This window comes from Balaenoptera borealis (genome assembly GCF_965194805.1).
Source record: "Balaenoptera borealis genome assembly, chromosome: 4".
NCBI classification, from domain to species: domain Eukaryota; kingdom Metazoa; phylum Chordata; class Mammalia; order Artiodactyla; family Balaenopteridae; genus Balaenoptera; species Balaenoptera borealis.
In genome coordinates, this window is record NC_138861.1 from 131302254 (window position 1) to 131315663 (window position 13410).

The 13410-nt window shown below is 37.4% G+C and overlaps 1 protein-coding gene across 11 annotated transcripts in view; it reads left to right on the plus strand.

Moving 5' to 3' along the window:
* The window catches only part of BLTP1 (bridge-like lipid transfer protein family member 1), a 204276-nt gene that overhangs the window by 3159 nt on the left and 187707 nt on the right, over positions 1 to 13410 (plus strand). The gene's annotated exons all lie outside the window — the stretch shown is intronic.

A 13410-nucleotide genomic window follows, 5' to 3' on the forward strand; every position in this document is an offset into this window, starting at 1 on the left:
AACATGATTTCACTCATATGTGGAATATAAAAAACAAACAAATTAAATGAACAAACCAAACAAAAACACAGTTACTGAGAACAGAGTAGTGGTTACTAGAGGGAAAGGGATTGGGGGGGGTTGGGCGAAAAGGGAAAAGGGGATCAACTGTATGGTAATGGATAGAAACTATAAATTTTTGTTGGTGAGTGCATTGTAGTTTATACAGAAGTACAAATATAATGTACACATGAAACTTATATAATGTTATAAACCAATGTTGCCTCAAAAAATAAATTATAAAAAGATAGTGATAGAATTTCAAAAGTTCATGGGAGATTAAGAAAATTAACTCTTTAATTTGAGAAAATTTCAGGGAACTTATATATGACAAATAGAAAGGACATGGTCAGATGCAACAATCTGGATGATGAGTTGTAGAGAGATGAGCTTGGAAGCGTGGCAGTCAATTAGAGGCTATTGTAGTAATCCACGTGGCAAATGAGAATTAGAAGCACAGTAGTGTAAATGGGAATTAAGGGATGGAGATGGATTAGATAGCTATAAAGGAGATAGAATGGATAAGATTTAGTGGGCTTGAGGGAAAGTGGAGTCAGGGTGATTTCTAGCCATTATCATGTTCAATTTTATAATTAATGTTTAATAAATATTTTCAGAATAAATGAATTATCTGATACCTGGCTTGGGAAACTGAGTGGATTCCAGGCCATTTACCGAGGGAATATATAGGAAGAGAAATAGATTGAGGAACATGGTTGGAGGAGATGAGTTCAGTTGAGGCTATTATATTTGAGGCATCTGTGACTTCCAAGAAATGTCATTAGGCAGTTGTATATACAGATCTGAGTTAAGAAGAAGACTCAGCTTGAGATATAAATTTGAAGTCACAGTTTATAGATGATAGTGAAAAGCAATGGGAATGGATGAGATCAGTCAGGAAGAAAAACATAGGGTAAAAGAAGAGAAATGAGGATGAGGAACACTAATATTTAAGGGTATTTAAGGGTAAGGTGGAAGGAAAACATACCTCAAAAGAGATGAAGTAGTGGGCAGGGAAGTGGGAGAAGATCAGCAGAGTCACAAGTAAGTGGAAGAACTGAGTTTGGAGAAAAGGAATGAGTATTAGGCATCTTTGAGACATCAGATAAAATGAGGATAACACAAATATCCATTGGACATGTCAGTTAAGTCATTGACTTCAGCAAGAGCAATTATATAGGTGGATCCAGTTCACACTGGCTAAGAGATAAGGAATTGAAATAGCTAATGTCATTTGCTCTTTCAGAAAGTTTGGTTTTAAACAGGGGATAGTTAGAGATAGTTTGAGATAGATAGATAGATAGATGAGTTTGAGAGAGGGTTTTTGTTTTTTAAAGGTACGAATTATATGAATACATTTACAGTCTTTATTTGCTGAGGATAAGAAGCCATCAAAAAGAGAATTTGAAGATAGAAGAGTGAGGGAGAAGAATTGGTGCAGCAAGGTCATTAACCAAGTTGGAAGGGATAGAATACAAAGATGCAAGTCAGGGGTGCTCCAGATAGACCTCTCCCGAGACAGGGGGGGAGGGAGGTGGTGATGATTATGGGTACAGATAAATTTGTAGGAGGCAGGATAGAGGTTGCGCCACAGAGTCCTTGCAGGAGACTCCCACTTATGGTGGAAAGAGTATATGATTCATTCATGTGATTGGTAGCCTTCTTGGTGTTATATTGCTGACTCCTGATCATTTGGTGAGGAGGAGTGGAGTGAGGGTAGTTGAGTTTAAGATGGCAGGTATGAACCATCAGGGTAGAGATAGCTTGCAGATATCTCACAAAATTACCTTTCTCATACTTTGTATTAGTTATCTATTGCAGAGTAAGAAATTATCCTACAACTTAGTGGCTTCAAATATTTATTATCTCAGAGTTTCTGTGGGTTGGGAATTTGGGAGTGACTGAACTGGTTGCTTCTGGCTTCAGGTCTCATGAGGTTGTAGTTGATTGGCTGGGACTTCAATCAACTGAGTGCTCAGCTGGGGCTGGAAGATTTGCCTCCATGATGGTTCATTCACATGTCTGTTGGCCGGAGGCCTGAAATCCTCACCACATGAACTTCTCTAGGGCTTCTGAAGTGTCCTAACAAGGCAGCTGTCTTCCCCTGGAGCAGATGATCAGAGAGAGAGAGAGAGAGAGAAAGAAAGGAGGAAGCTGTGATGCCATTTTTGACCCAGTCACAAACCATTGCTTTGCCCTGTTCTAGAACTGAATCACTAAGTCCAGCCCACACTTGGGAGGGGAATGAATTAAGCTCCACCTCTTGAAGGGAGGAATATCAGATACTTTTTGGACATATTTAAAAACTACCACGCACTTTCTATCAATTGTCAGTTTCTTTAGGGGGGCAAATAAGCTCTTTAAGAATATGTAGATTCAGCCTTTATATCCAGGTGAGAGAAGTACAGAAAAGTGGGGAGGTGGTTCAGTCAGATTTGGCTCACTTTACCATTTGGTCTCCATTGCCGCTAATTAGGCTCAATAACTTGATGTGTTGCCTCTTGTAGTTAATTTAAAAAAGTGATTGCTGACCTTTGATTTAATAGAGGATTCTTTTAGGAGAAAACAATGCCATAGTGGGCAAAATATGAATTTTTTATACCAAAATATGGATTTTGGTAACATTCAATATTAGCTCCTAAACTAGAATTTAGAGGTAGAAGGAAGGAACTCATTTTTCATAGCAAAGAAATTGAGGAGTAAAAGACAAGTACAGGCTGATTTCTGTGAACATATATGATATGAGAGGCAATATAACACAGACTCTAAAGCCAGACTGTCTAGGTTCAAATCCCAGGTCAGCCATGTCTTAGCCGTATTTGTGCTTAGCTTCTCACTGCCACAACTTCCTCATCTGTAAAATGGGGAATTGTAAGTAGGTAGTTATTTCTGACAATTAGATCAGTAAATACATGTAAAGTGTTTAGAACAGTGCCTGGCACATAGCAAGCAGTGAATAAATGTTAGCCATTTTATGGTAGCTATATTTTATCATTATAATGGTGAGTTAATACCATGGCATGAATATTTCAAAGAGTAATATAACATTGTCCAAAATGTTTACAGTCTAAACTTTATAGACTACTCACCTTATTGGACTCTGTCACTTTTGATGTATATGGAAAGTGTGTTTCTATCCAGCTCCATATCCATTTAAAATACTGTGTCAGATATCACCAGTAGTATTGTATAAGGTCACATCTGCATTTTTTCCTGAAGCAGCCTTTTTTGTTGTAGTAGGTGCATAGAAGTTCAATTTCAATTACAGCAGTGTTCTCAGTTCATAGGAATTGGCTATTAAATGGATCTTTTGGGCTCTCTGCATAGCAACATGCTAATAAAAAATAATTTCCTTGAACTTGATATGATGAGATTGTTGGTAAACACACATGACCAGTTTCTTCCTCCCTCTCCCCCATATCCAAAGACCCTATTTTATTGGGTGAGTAGTTTGAATATATATTAGGTGGGGTTTTCTGATGTGACTTAAGGCAGAAGATAACAAGATTAAGGGCCAGATAAGAAAATGGAAATACTGGTTTTATTACAAGAAACCTTCTTTAGAATTTTACTTTGCTGATGCTAGTTTTTTTAAAGTTTTATGCCTTCTGGTGTGTCAATATGGAAGGGATATATAGAATTCTAGATTAAAAGAATTAAAAGAAACTTGTAGATTGTGTTCACCAGCCAGTACAAAAAGTGAAAACAAAACCCCACAGCTAATCAATTTATGGGATGCAGAAGTTGAAGGGTTAAACTTTTCACTCATGGCACTTTCTGTTGATGTCTTTGTATTGCTGGCCATATTGAAGAATACGCTGAAGGTAGTAATTCCTTCTGGTGTGCTGTATGGAGGTGGGTAATATTTATAAATCATGGTTTCTTCTAGATTTGAAGAAGTTGAAGTTAGCTCTTTTTACCCCATCATTAGTAGATATGCTTTCTTCAGCTTTTTAAGAGTTTCGTTTTGTTTTTTGTGCTTTCTATAAATATTTAGGTGAACCAGCGTAAATTTCTGGCTATAGCAGTGAGGTTTGCTAAAGTGCAGTATTTTTATTGGATGATATGACTTCTTAGATGTTAACTCTTCCATATGTGACATGAAGAACCATTTTTGTAGCACAGATTATGATATTAAAAGGTACACCACATTAGTTTGTTGATTTATACTGTTTGAATCGTTGGTCACCATATCTGAATAATATCAGTACTTCAGCAATAATGGCCTGGTGACAATTGAACTTTGGTATTTGATCTGCTTTTAAGAATCTCAATAGTATTTTTAGAGCTATGTTATTCATATTAACTTAATACATTTTTTTTTTTTTTTAGTGCTCCCTAGACTCATGGCCCATGCTGTCCAAAAGTTTGGTGCATTTAATACATTTTTGATTGTCATTTATATCAACTAATTTCTTCTTTGTTATAAATTTCTGTTGTTTAATTAAATATATATATTTCTCTTTTATATTTTTATCTTTTACTAACAATACATTAGTCATTGTTTACTGGTGTGCATCTTATGGTTTTTTAACTTTCACCTTGTGTTGAACTGGTTTTCTTTGAAAAAAGAACATTAATGATAGCTTAGCTACCACTGTTATAATGTGTTTCTTGTCAAACACTTTGCTCTGAGTTTTATGTTTGCTCTTCAAGGAAGAGATGGCCATTTTACAACTTGGAAACAGGCTCAAAGAGATTAAGTAATTTGCTCCAGTTATCTCACAGCTAAGGAAGGGCTAGAAGGGATAGAGAGAGGGAGCTTTACATTGCAAATCTGCTTTAAAGCCTATTCTGTTTGATTTCTGTTATTTCTGATTGTTACTTTACCACTTAATTCTGTTGGTCTTTAGAGTTAGTTAATAGTTTATAGGTCAAATTGTGCTTGTTGCATGTAGAATCCTGGGGCTGAAAGGGTCCTGGAATGACTCTTTCTAGGTAGAGAGGATTATTCCCAATCTGTTTGATCTAAGAGAATAATTGTCTATTTTGTTTGTTTAAATGAACAGAATAGGACATTACATAATTTTGCTTTATGTACACAAAGCTGCCAACCCTGACCACATTTTTTAAGGAAACTAAATTTGCTTTTTTTGCCCACCATCTTCTTTTTAAGGTTTTTCCCGTTTTCAGGAATCTCAGGCCTTTTGTGATATTCCTGGATCTTGCTTGTTAATGAGAAAAGTAATCTATTGAATTAATTTATACTAATAACACATGGTAATAATTAATGGTAGCTATTATTGAGATACTCTAAAGATATCTTTGCATTTTAAGAGAGAATATTGGTTGGTACTCTATTTGAAGAAATGGATGGTGGGATTTTAGGCCTTGTATCCTGATGGGCAAATTTTTTTAGGCGTAGAGGGCTCTTCAAATCACTATATGCTCAGTTGGTAATACCAACCTTTATATGCATTCCAATACTATCTTAAATGTAAATGTTTACATATTTCTTTTGCTTGAGATGTTCAATTGCAGGTACTTTTCTATTTTGTATTATTTTATTTGTGTAGCGTCATAGAATTGGAAGGAGCATCACAAAGTCATTTGTTTCAGGCCCACTGCCTTTAGATTGCTGAGTGTTCAGACTACTTGAGCCATTGTAGAAACAGTTCAAATGAATTAAACACTCTTGAAACTTCATTTTGTATAAAAATGTTGCCATCTGATTTGTGTTTTACTTTTGCTTTGGGATGTCATTATGCCATAGGAAACTTAAGCAGTCTGTTTTGGCAGTTCCTTTGTGTTGGTATTTACTGAGCTCTTTGGGTCAATTACCTGACTTCTTAATTAAGGAGGATATAAATGACTTTGAAATTGGGACCTCTACAAAGGTATCTCAAGGTAATTTCTTACATATTTACAGAAACCAAACCGCACCTGAAAAGTTTTCAAGTAAGTGTATATTCTGTAACAGTTAATGTAAAATCAGTCAAGTTTGGTTTATGGGCAAGCAATGCAAAAGTGTGTACAAAGTGCATACTTCACAGAATTTCTAGTATCCAGAATGCTGCTATGTGCTAATAGGTATTCAAGCTTGATGTTGAAGAGAATGCCAATGTTGATGAAGCTTAAAGGAGAGCTATGAAGTCGATATATTTTCCAACTCTTAAAACCCATGTAGCACAGGGAACTGTATTGAATATCCTGTGATAAACCATAATGGAAAGGAATATAAAAGAAAAGAATGTCGTGTATAACTGAGTCACTTTGCTGCACAGCAGAGATGGGCACAACAATCTTGTGCCAAACTATAGTTGATTGGCACAATCAACTATACTTCAAAAAAAATTAAAAAAACAAAGGAACAAACAAAAAAAACCCCAGGTAGTTTCCTTTATGGAAAAGGAACAGTGATTAAATTCAAAGAACTTTAATATAATGGTCTGAAGGTATGTGAATGCCTTTTATACAAATAATTGTGACTTTATTGTTGCATGAGGGATTTGAGTATGATTAATTTTTTTCCTTCATTTTTGTTATATTTGGAATTGGGTTATCAAAAGGATATTTTGATATCCTTTTCTTAAACTCAAGTGAATGAAAACCAAATTTTCTTGAGTGTGAAAAAGATCATTTAGGACTCTCTTGGCCTTGAGTACAGTGGAAATACTTGCTTACCTTTGGCAATAGCTCATAATGATGTACTTTTTATAATGATGCATTTATTTCATTCATTTATGAAACAAGTATTTATTGAGAGACTACTGCATACCAGGAACTTTGTTGGATATTGCACACTCAATGAATAGGGCAAGCATATCCTTAAAGGGCAGTTAGCTGTCTTGGTGGGAAGACAGACTTCTAAACTGATAATTACAATACAGTGTGATAAATGCTAAGATACAGTTACCACTGTGGGCATCTGGAGCTCACTACCTCTGGAGAACTCACGGAGACTAAATAAAATATTCCCCAGAGTTATCCCAAGCCAAGAGCAGGGAAGCTGCAGGCGTTTACCCACCAACTTCCTAGCCATCATTGACATTAACTCTGGCATTTCTGGCTTGCCCTGAGGACAAACTGAGCATGTTCCTGCAGCCAGAAAGCAGCCTACAGTAGGATGTTACAGGTGTTCAGAATGAATAATCTTCTGGTGTAGAGGTGAATGTCAACAGTTTATGGGCAAGACACCAATGGCATTTGTTGCCAGTATCAGGCGTTTACACAATGTATTATCTACTATGTGCTACGCATTGTTCTAAATGCTTTACATATCTGAACTCATCAATTCTCACTATACAACTCTGTGAGGTAGGTACTGTTAGTGTCCTCATTTAACAGATGAAGAAATAGAGCACAGAGTGGTTAGGTAACTTGCCCATGATCATATAGCTATAATGTCAGAGCTGGTTTTTACATTTTATTTATTTATTTATTTATTTTTGGCTGTGTTGGGTCTTCGTTTCTGTGCGAGGGCTTTCTCTAGTTGCGGCAAGCGGGGGCCACTCTTCATCGCGGTGCGCGGGCCTCTCACTATCGCGGCCTCTCTTGTTGCGGAGCACAGGCTCCAGACGCGCAGGCTCAGTAGTTGTGGCTCACGGGCCTAGTTGCTCCACGGCATGTGGGATCTTCCCAGACCAGGGCTTGAACCCTGGTTCCCTTGCATTGGCAGGCAGATTCTCAACCGCTGCGCCACCAGGGAAGCCCAGAGCTGGTTTTTGAACCCAGGTGGTCTAGTACAGAGTCCATGCTCTCAGTCCACATAATGGTCTGCTTCTGGAACAATACAGCCTGAAGCAGGGCCTTTTGACTCTTCTGTTTTCCCTTGGTAACTGCTTCCTCTTTCTCCCTTCCTCCAGTCTCTTTCCTGTTTAGTGTTCTCTACTTCCTTCCTTGTTTGTAGCTTGCCCCTCTCTAGAACAGTACAGCTGTTCAGCTTCCATTCTTACACTCAAGGCTATCAAATCAAATAATTCTTGCTAAGGTGTTAACTGATCTTTCTGATGTTTTGATGAAGGCTTTGAGTTTCATATTGCTTGGTATTTGCATTTTAATTTTTAAAAAAGGCAAAGATTTAAGAACCGTAGAAGGAAAGGCACGATGGTAGAATGACGGAAGATCAAGTTGATATTTTTGGGTTGGGAAACACCTATTCCTTGGCCATAGTTATAAGGAGAGGCCAAGGGGTGTGTGCTTGGGCAAGAGAAGCCCCTTTCTCGCCTGTCATGTCCTGTCTTCCAGCCACCACCCTCCCTTTTTTCTTTTTAAATTATGGAAGAATTACAAGCCAATTGTAAAACATTTAAATAGTACTTAGTTATCAAGAGTAAAAGTGAAAGTCCTACTTTACTGATTCTTTTCCTTCCCCCAAATCTCCTCCCACTGCTCTTGGAGGTAATGGCTTAGCTAATGTTTTTGCAGATTAATAAAAGTAGGGCTTCCCTGGTGGCGCAGTGGTTGAGAATCTGCCTGCTAATTCAGGGGACACGGGTTCGAGCCCTGGTCTGGGAAGATCCCACATGCCACAGAGCAGCTGGGCCCGTGAGCCACAACTACTGAGCCTGCGCATCTGGAGCCTGTGCCCCGCAACGGGAGGGGCCGCGATAGTGAAAGGCCCGCGCACCGCGATGAAGAGCGGTCCCCGCACCGCGATGAAGAGTGGCCCCCGCTTGCCGCAACTAGAGAAAGCCCTCGCACGAACCGAAGACCCAACACAGCCAAAAATAAATAAATAAATAAAGTAGCTATAAAATTAAAAAACAAAACAAAACAAAACAAAAAAAGTATATACATATGCACACACAATATATGTACATGCATATGTGGTATATCTATATGGTGTATATATGTAATACACATAATGGATAGTCTTTTTTAAAAATGTAAGTGGAATACTATACATCTTTTCGCTCAACTTGCTTTTCTCCTGCTAACATTACATGTAGCCTGGACATTTCTCTGTATTATCCCCTATAGAGCTATTTTATTCTTTTAAAAAGGCTGCATATTATTTCACATGGTAATAGTATTTATATGGTAAGAGTGTACCATAATTTATTTAACTATTTTCCTATTAATTGACATTTTTTCTGTTTTCTCAGTATGATATATAATGTTGCAGTGATTGTCCTTGAAAAAACATCTTTGTGTCTAAGTATTTCTGAGAAATAAATAGAGCCTTAGAACTGAAATGTTCAAGTCAAAGCATGTACATTTTTATAGTATCTGATAAATTGGTCTTCTCAAAGGCAGTTTACTCCCATCAACTGTATAAGTGCCCATTTCCCCATACTTTTGCCAATGTAGTTGTTTTCAGTCTATCTAATTTTCGCTTATAGTGGGTGATAAATTGTGATTATCCCCAGTTGCTAGTGATATTGATTATCTTTCTCTGTGAATTGCCTGTTTATATATTTTCTCATTTTTCTATCAGATTATTTGTATTTTTTGTATTGACTTGTAGGATGACCTCTATTCTTGTAGGACCAATCAAGATTTGGAGTTCTATCTTTAAAAGTCTGATGATGCAAGTATTAGATGTTAGATAGTTTTATTCCTTCCTGCTAGTGGAAGAGAAAATAGGTTGAATGTAGTATTTGAAAAGATTTTACAGATAATTCATTTTGAAAAGTAATCTTTTTTGGAAAGCTATTTCTAAGAATGTTGGTAGTAGTGGTGGTATTAAATTAGGGACTTTGATAAATCTCTGGTTGTTGCTGTGTTTGATTAAACTGTTTCACATTTTCATGGTTTTCTTTGTATGCCACTAAAATATTAATTGCCACAATTTCTTTTCTAATGTGGACAGCAGTTTTGAAATGAGTACCGTGGATTTCAGGAAGAATGAAGAGAAGAATATAGGTGAATCATGAAAATATTGAGAGAACATGTCTTAAAACATGTAGATCAGTGTTACCTTCTTACGTATTAGATAAAAATGCCATTTAAAATGATATGATACTTGAAAACAGTGACTGTGTTCAAGGCATTGTCACTGGTATTTTGGATTCAAAGATGACTAAAACAATCTCTGTTGGTCATTATGATTCAGAAGAGAGAGGCAAGATAGATTAGATTCAGGTTATGCATCTTTGGCAGGAATATCAAGGAAGTGAGGCTGTTTTCTTCTATTAAAAAGTACACGATTTTGATTTGTCCCTATATTGATGGTGTTTACGTTGATCACTTAGTTAATTGCCAGGTTTTTCAGAGTTCCTCTTTTTCCCTTTGTCATTAATAATTATTTTGGGGGGCAGTTATTTTGAGATGATATGAGTATCCTGTTGCTCATCAAAATTTAATTGATTATTTATATTCGTATGGACTCATAGATTTGTATTTATTAAATGGGCTGTAATTTATTACTATTATTTATTTTACTGCTTAAATTGTCCCAGATTTTGCCAGTGGGAGCCTCTGGTTTTTATGTCCTTTTGACATGTTCCTATCATTCTTTGAATACTTCTTTCCTTTCTGGAAAACAAGGCTCATCTTGACTTTCCCTGCCCTAGTTGTGGAATCAGCCATTTCTTCAAGGAGCTCTCTTAATAGAAAACCGTTTTTAGAAGAAAAGTTCTCTGCTCATTTGTATTGGGGTGTTGCTGCTCTCAGGGCCTGTTAATGAACATATGCATACATATACATATATACATTTACAGCTATATTTGTTTCTATATCCGTTTATATTGAAAACCGTACCTCCAGTTCTTATCCAACACCACAGGCTTAATTCTGATTTTCTTCCTTTATATATCCTCTAGCAGTGAGAAACTTGGCTCCCATTATTCTTGATATGTTTACTTACTTGATTAATCCCCTCCCCCATCCCCTGCATGGGCTATCTCCCAGGTGTTCGCCCTTCGTATCCTGCTCCTGCATCAATGCAGTACCCCAGATCGCCCTCCTGCATGGAAGCGCTACCCATCTCTTTGGGGTCTGATGCCTTCCACTTGGGTTCTGACACCCTGCACCAGGCAACCTGCCTGTGTGGATGACTTCACTCGCCCAGGCTCTGACACCTTGAGCTGGACTGCTTCTCCTGCCCCTCTCCCCCTGCCTTGGACCCTCGTCCTTCCACTCAGTCTCCAGCACCCTGTGCCTGACCTCTTCCCTGCAAGTATCGCCTCCTCATCCTGCTATGGCTTCAGTACCCTGAAATACTGCCACTTTTCCACTAGCCTCATCACCGCACAAATGGGTATTTAAAGGTATTATTTGGCTCTGATATTCTACTCTAGGCCACTGAGACTCCTGTCCCTCTCTCCCCCATGTGCAGGTGCCTGCCTTACTCTGCTTCACCTTATGGCTTTTTAAATTTTATTTATTTATTTGTTTGTTTATTTATTTAATAGGAGATGGAGCAATCTGCTCTCTCTTTTTAAATTAATTGGTTTCTTTATTTATTTTTGGCTGCCTTCCGTCTTTGTTGCTGCGCACGGGCTTTCTCTAGTTGTGGCGAGCGGGGGCTACTCTTTGTTGCGGTGCATGGGCTTCTCTTGCTGCGGAGCACGGGCTCTAGGCACACGGGCTTCAGCAGTTGTGGCTCGGGGGCTCTAGTTGTGGCACATGGGCCTAGTTGCTCTGTGGCATGTGGGATCTTCCCGGACCAGGGCTCGAACCCGTGTCTCCTGCATTGGCAGGCAGATTCTTAACCACTGTGCCACTAGGGAAGTCCCACGTTATGGCTTTTAGACCGAACTGTTCAGGAAGGGAAAAGGAAGAGGAAACAACCAATTTGTTTTTTATTCCATCATTTGCTCCATGAAAAGGTTTTGCAGTAGGTTCTTATATCAGTCTCCACTTCCTCTTTCTTAAGGGATTGGTGGTGTGCCACTTAAACAGTGTGGCAAAGCATAGAGCCCCGTTTCAGTCTGGATTTTCTGTGTCCAGTGTTGTTTTTACTCACTTACTTTATGCCAAAATGTCTACTTTTTACTTTAGGGCCCTTGGTAAGTCTTAGCCTTTACTTCTGTATTTGCTCAAAATATGTTCTTTTAACTATTAAGCCTTTATCTGTTGATTTCTCTTAAAGGTTTTGCATTAACTAGTAATTGGACAAATGTTGGTTAAAACTGTGTGATACTGCACTTTTCTCTCTTGGTAACTTGAATACCCTCTTTCTACTTACATTCTCTTTGGTTGTGGGTTGTTACAGTGGTGGGTGGTCCAGGTGATTTTGCGTGAGGACTGTAGATCCTTTTGGTGGATAGATCACTTTCCCTTTTATGTGGAGATCCGAATGCCAGGGTGCATCCCTCATGGAGCATCCCCTAGGAGTCACCAGGTGCTCTTTTCATCCTCAGTAGTGTGCTGGTGATACATCTGTAAAATGGTAAAAATAAGTATGAAATAGGTATAGATGTTATTTTATAATATGTAAACCATTATATAATATGTGAATATTTGGTTTCAGATTATAGGTCTTTTCAAAGTGTTTTCTCTCTTTTAAAATTTTTACTTCTTCTAATCTATAAAACTGAAAAGGGAAGAAAGAAAGCTCATGTTGTAAAAGTTAGCCTCCAAATTTTAAGTTGCTAGTTGACAGATTTTTCAAAGCCTTGAAAAATACAACATTTTTCCCAGTTTTATTGAAATATAATTGACATATAACATTGTATTAGTTTAATGTATACAACATAATGATTTGATATATGTGTATATTGCAAAATGATCGCCACAGTAAGTTTAGATAACATCCATCACCTCGCATAGTTACACATTGTTCGTTTTTGTGATGTGAACTTTTAAGATCTCTTAGCAACTTTCAAATATGCAATACAGTGTTGTTAACTATAGTCACCATGCTGTTCATTACACTCCCAGAACTTATTTATCTTATAACTGGAAGTTTGTGCCCTTTGAACATCTTCAATCATTTCTGCCACCCCACGCCTTTGGCCGCCACCAGTATTTTCAATATGTGAACATTTTTTACTCTCTAAACCATAGGAAAAACGGTTCACTGAAAAATGAAAACATTAAAAAAATTTCTTTAGCCATCTTGCCCTTAGGTTTGCGTATCACTTTTAATAATAAACCTTTTATTATGAGCTCTTCATTTTTAAAAAATGCATGTTTAATTTGCCTCTAAATTATACTGATTTCAACAATGTAGAAATATGAAATATTGTAATCTCTTGTAGATAGTATCTTGCAATGTTGTCTCACCCAGTTTTAAACTTGTTTTGTGATCTATGAAGATAGATTTGTGGCGAGTAAACAGAAAACACTTTTAAGTTGACAAGCTAACTGTACTGAATTTCATCTAGAAAGTTGTCCTCACATATTCTTCCTGTTTTAAAATCTGTTTTTCTAGTTGTTCATAAAAGTCACATATACTGTTTGGTCTTAAGGGATTATTAACTACATAGCTTTCTTTGTCTAGCTTCTGTCCCCCCTTTTTCTGATTTATCACAAGATAATTTT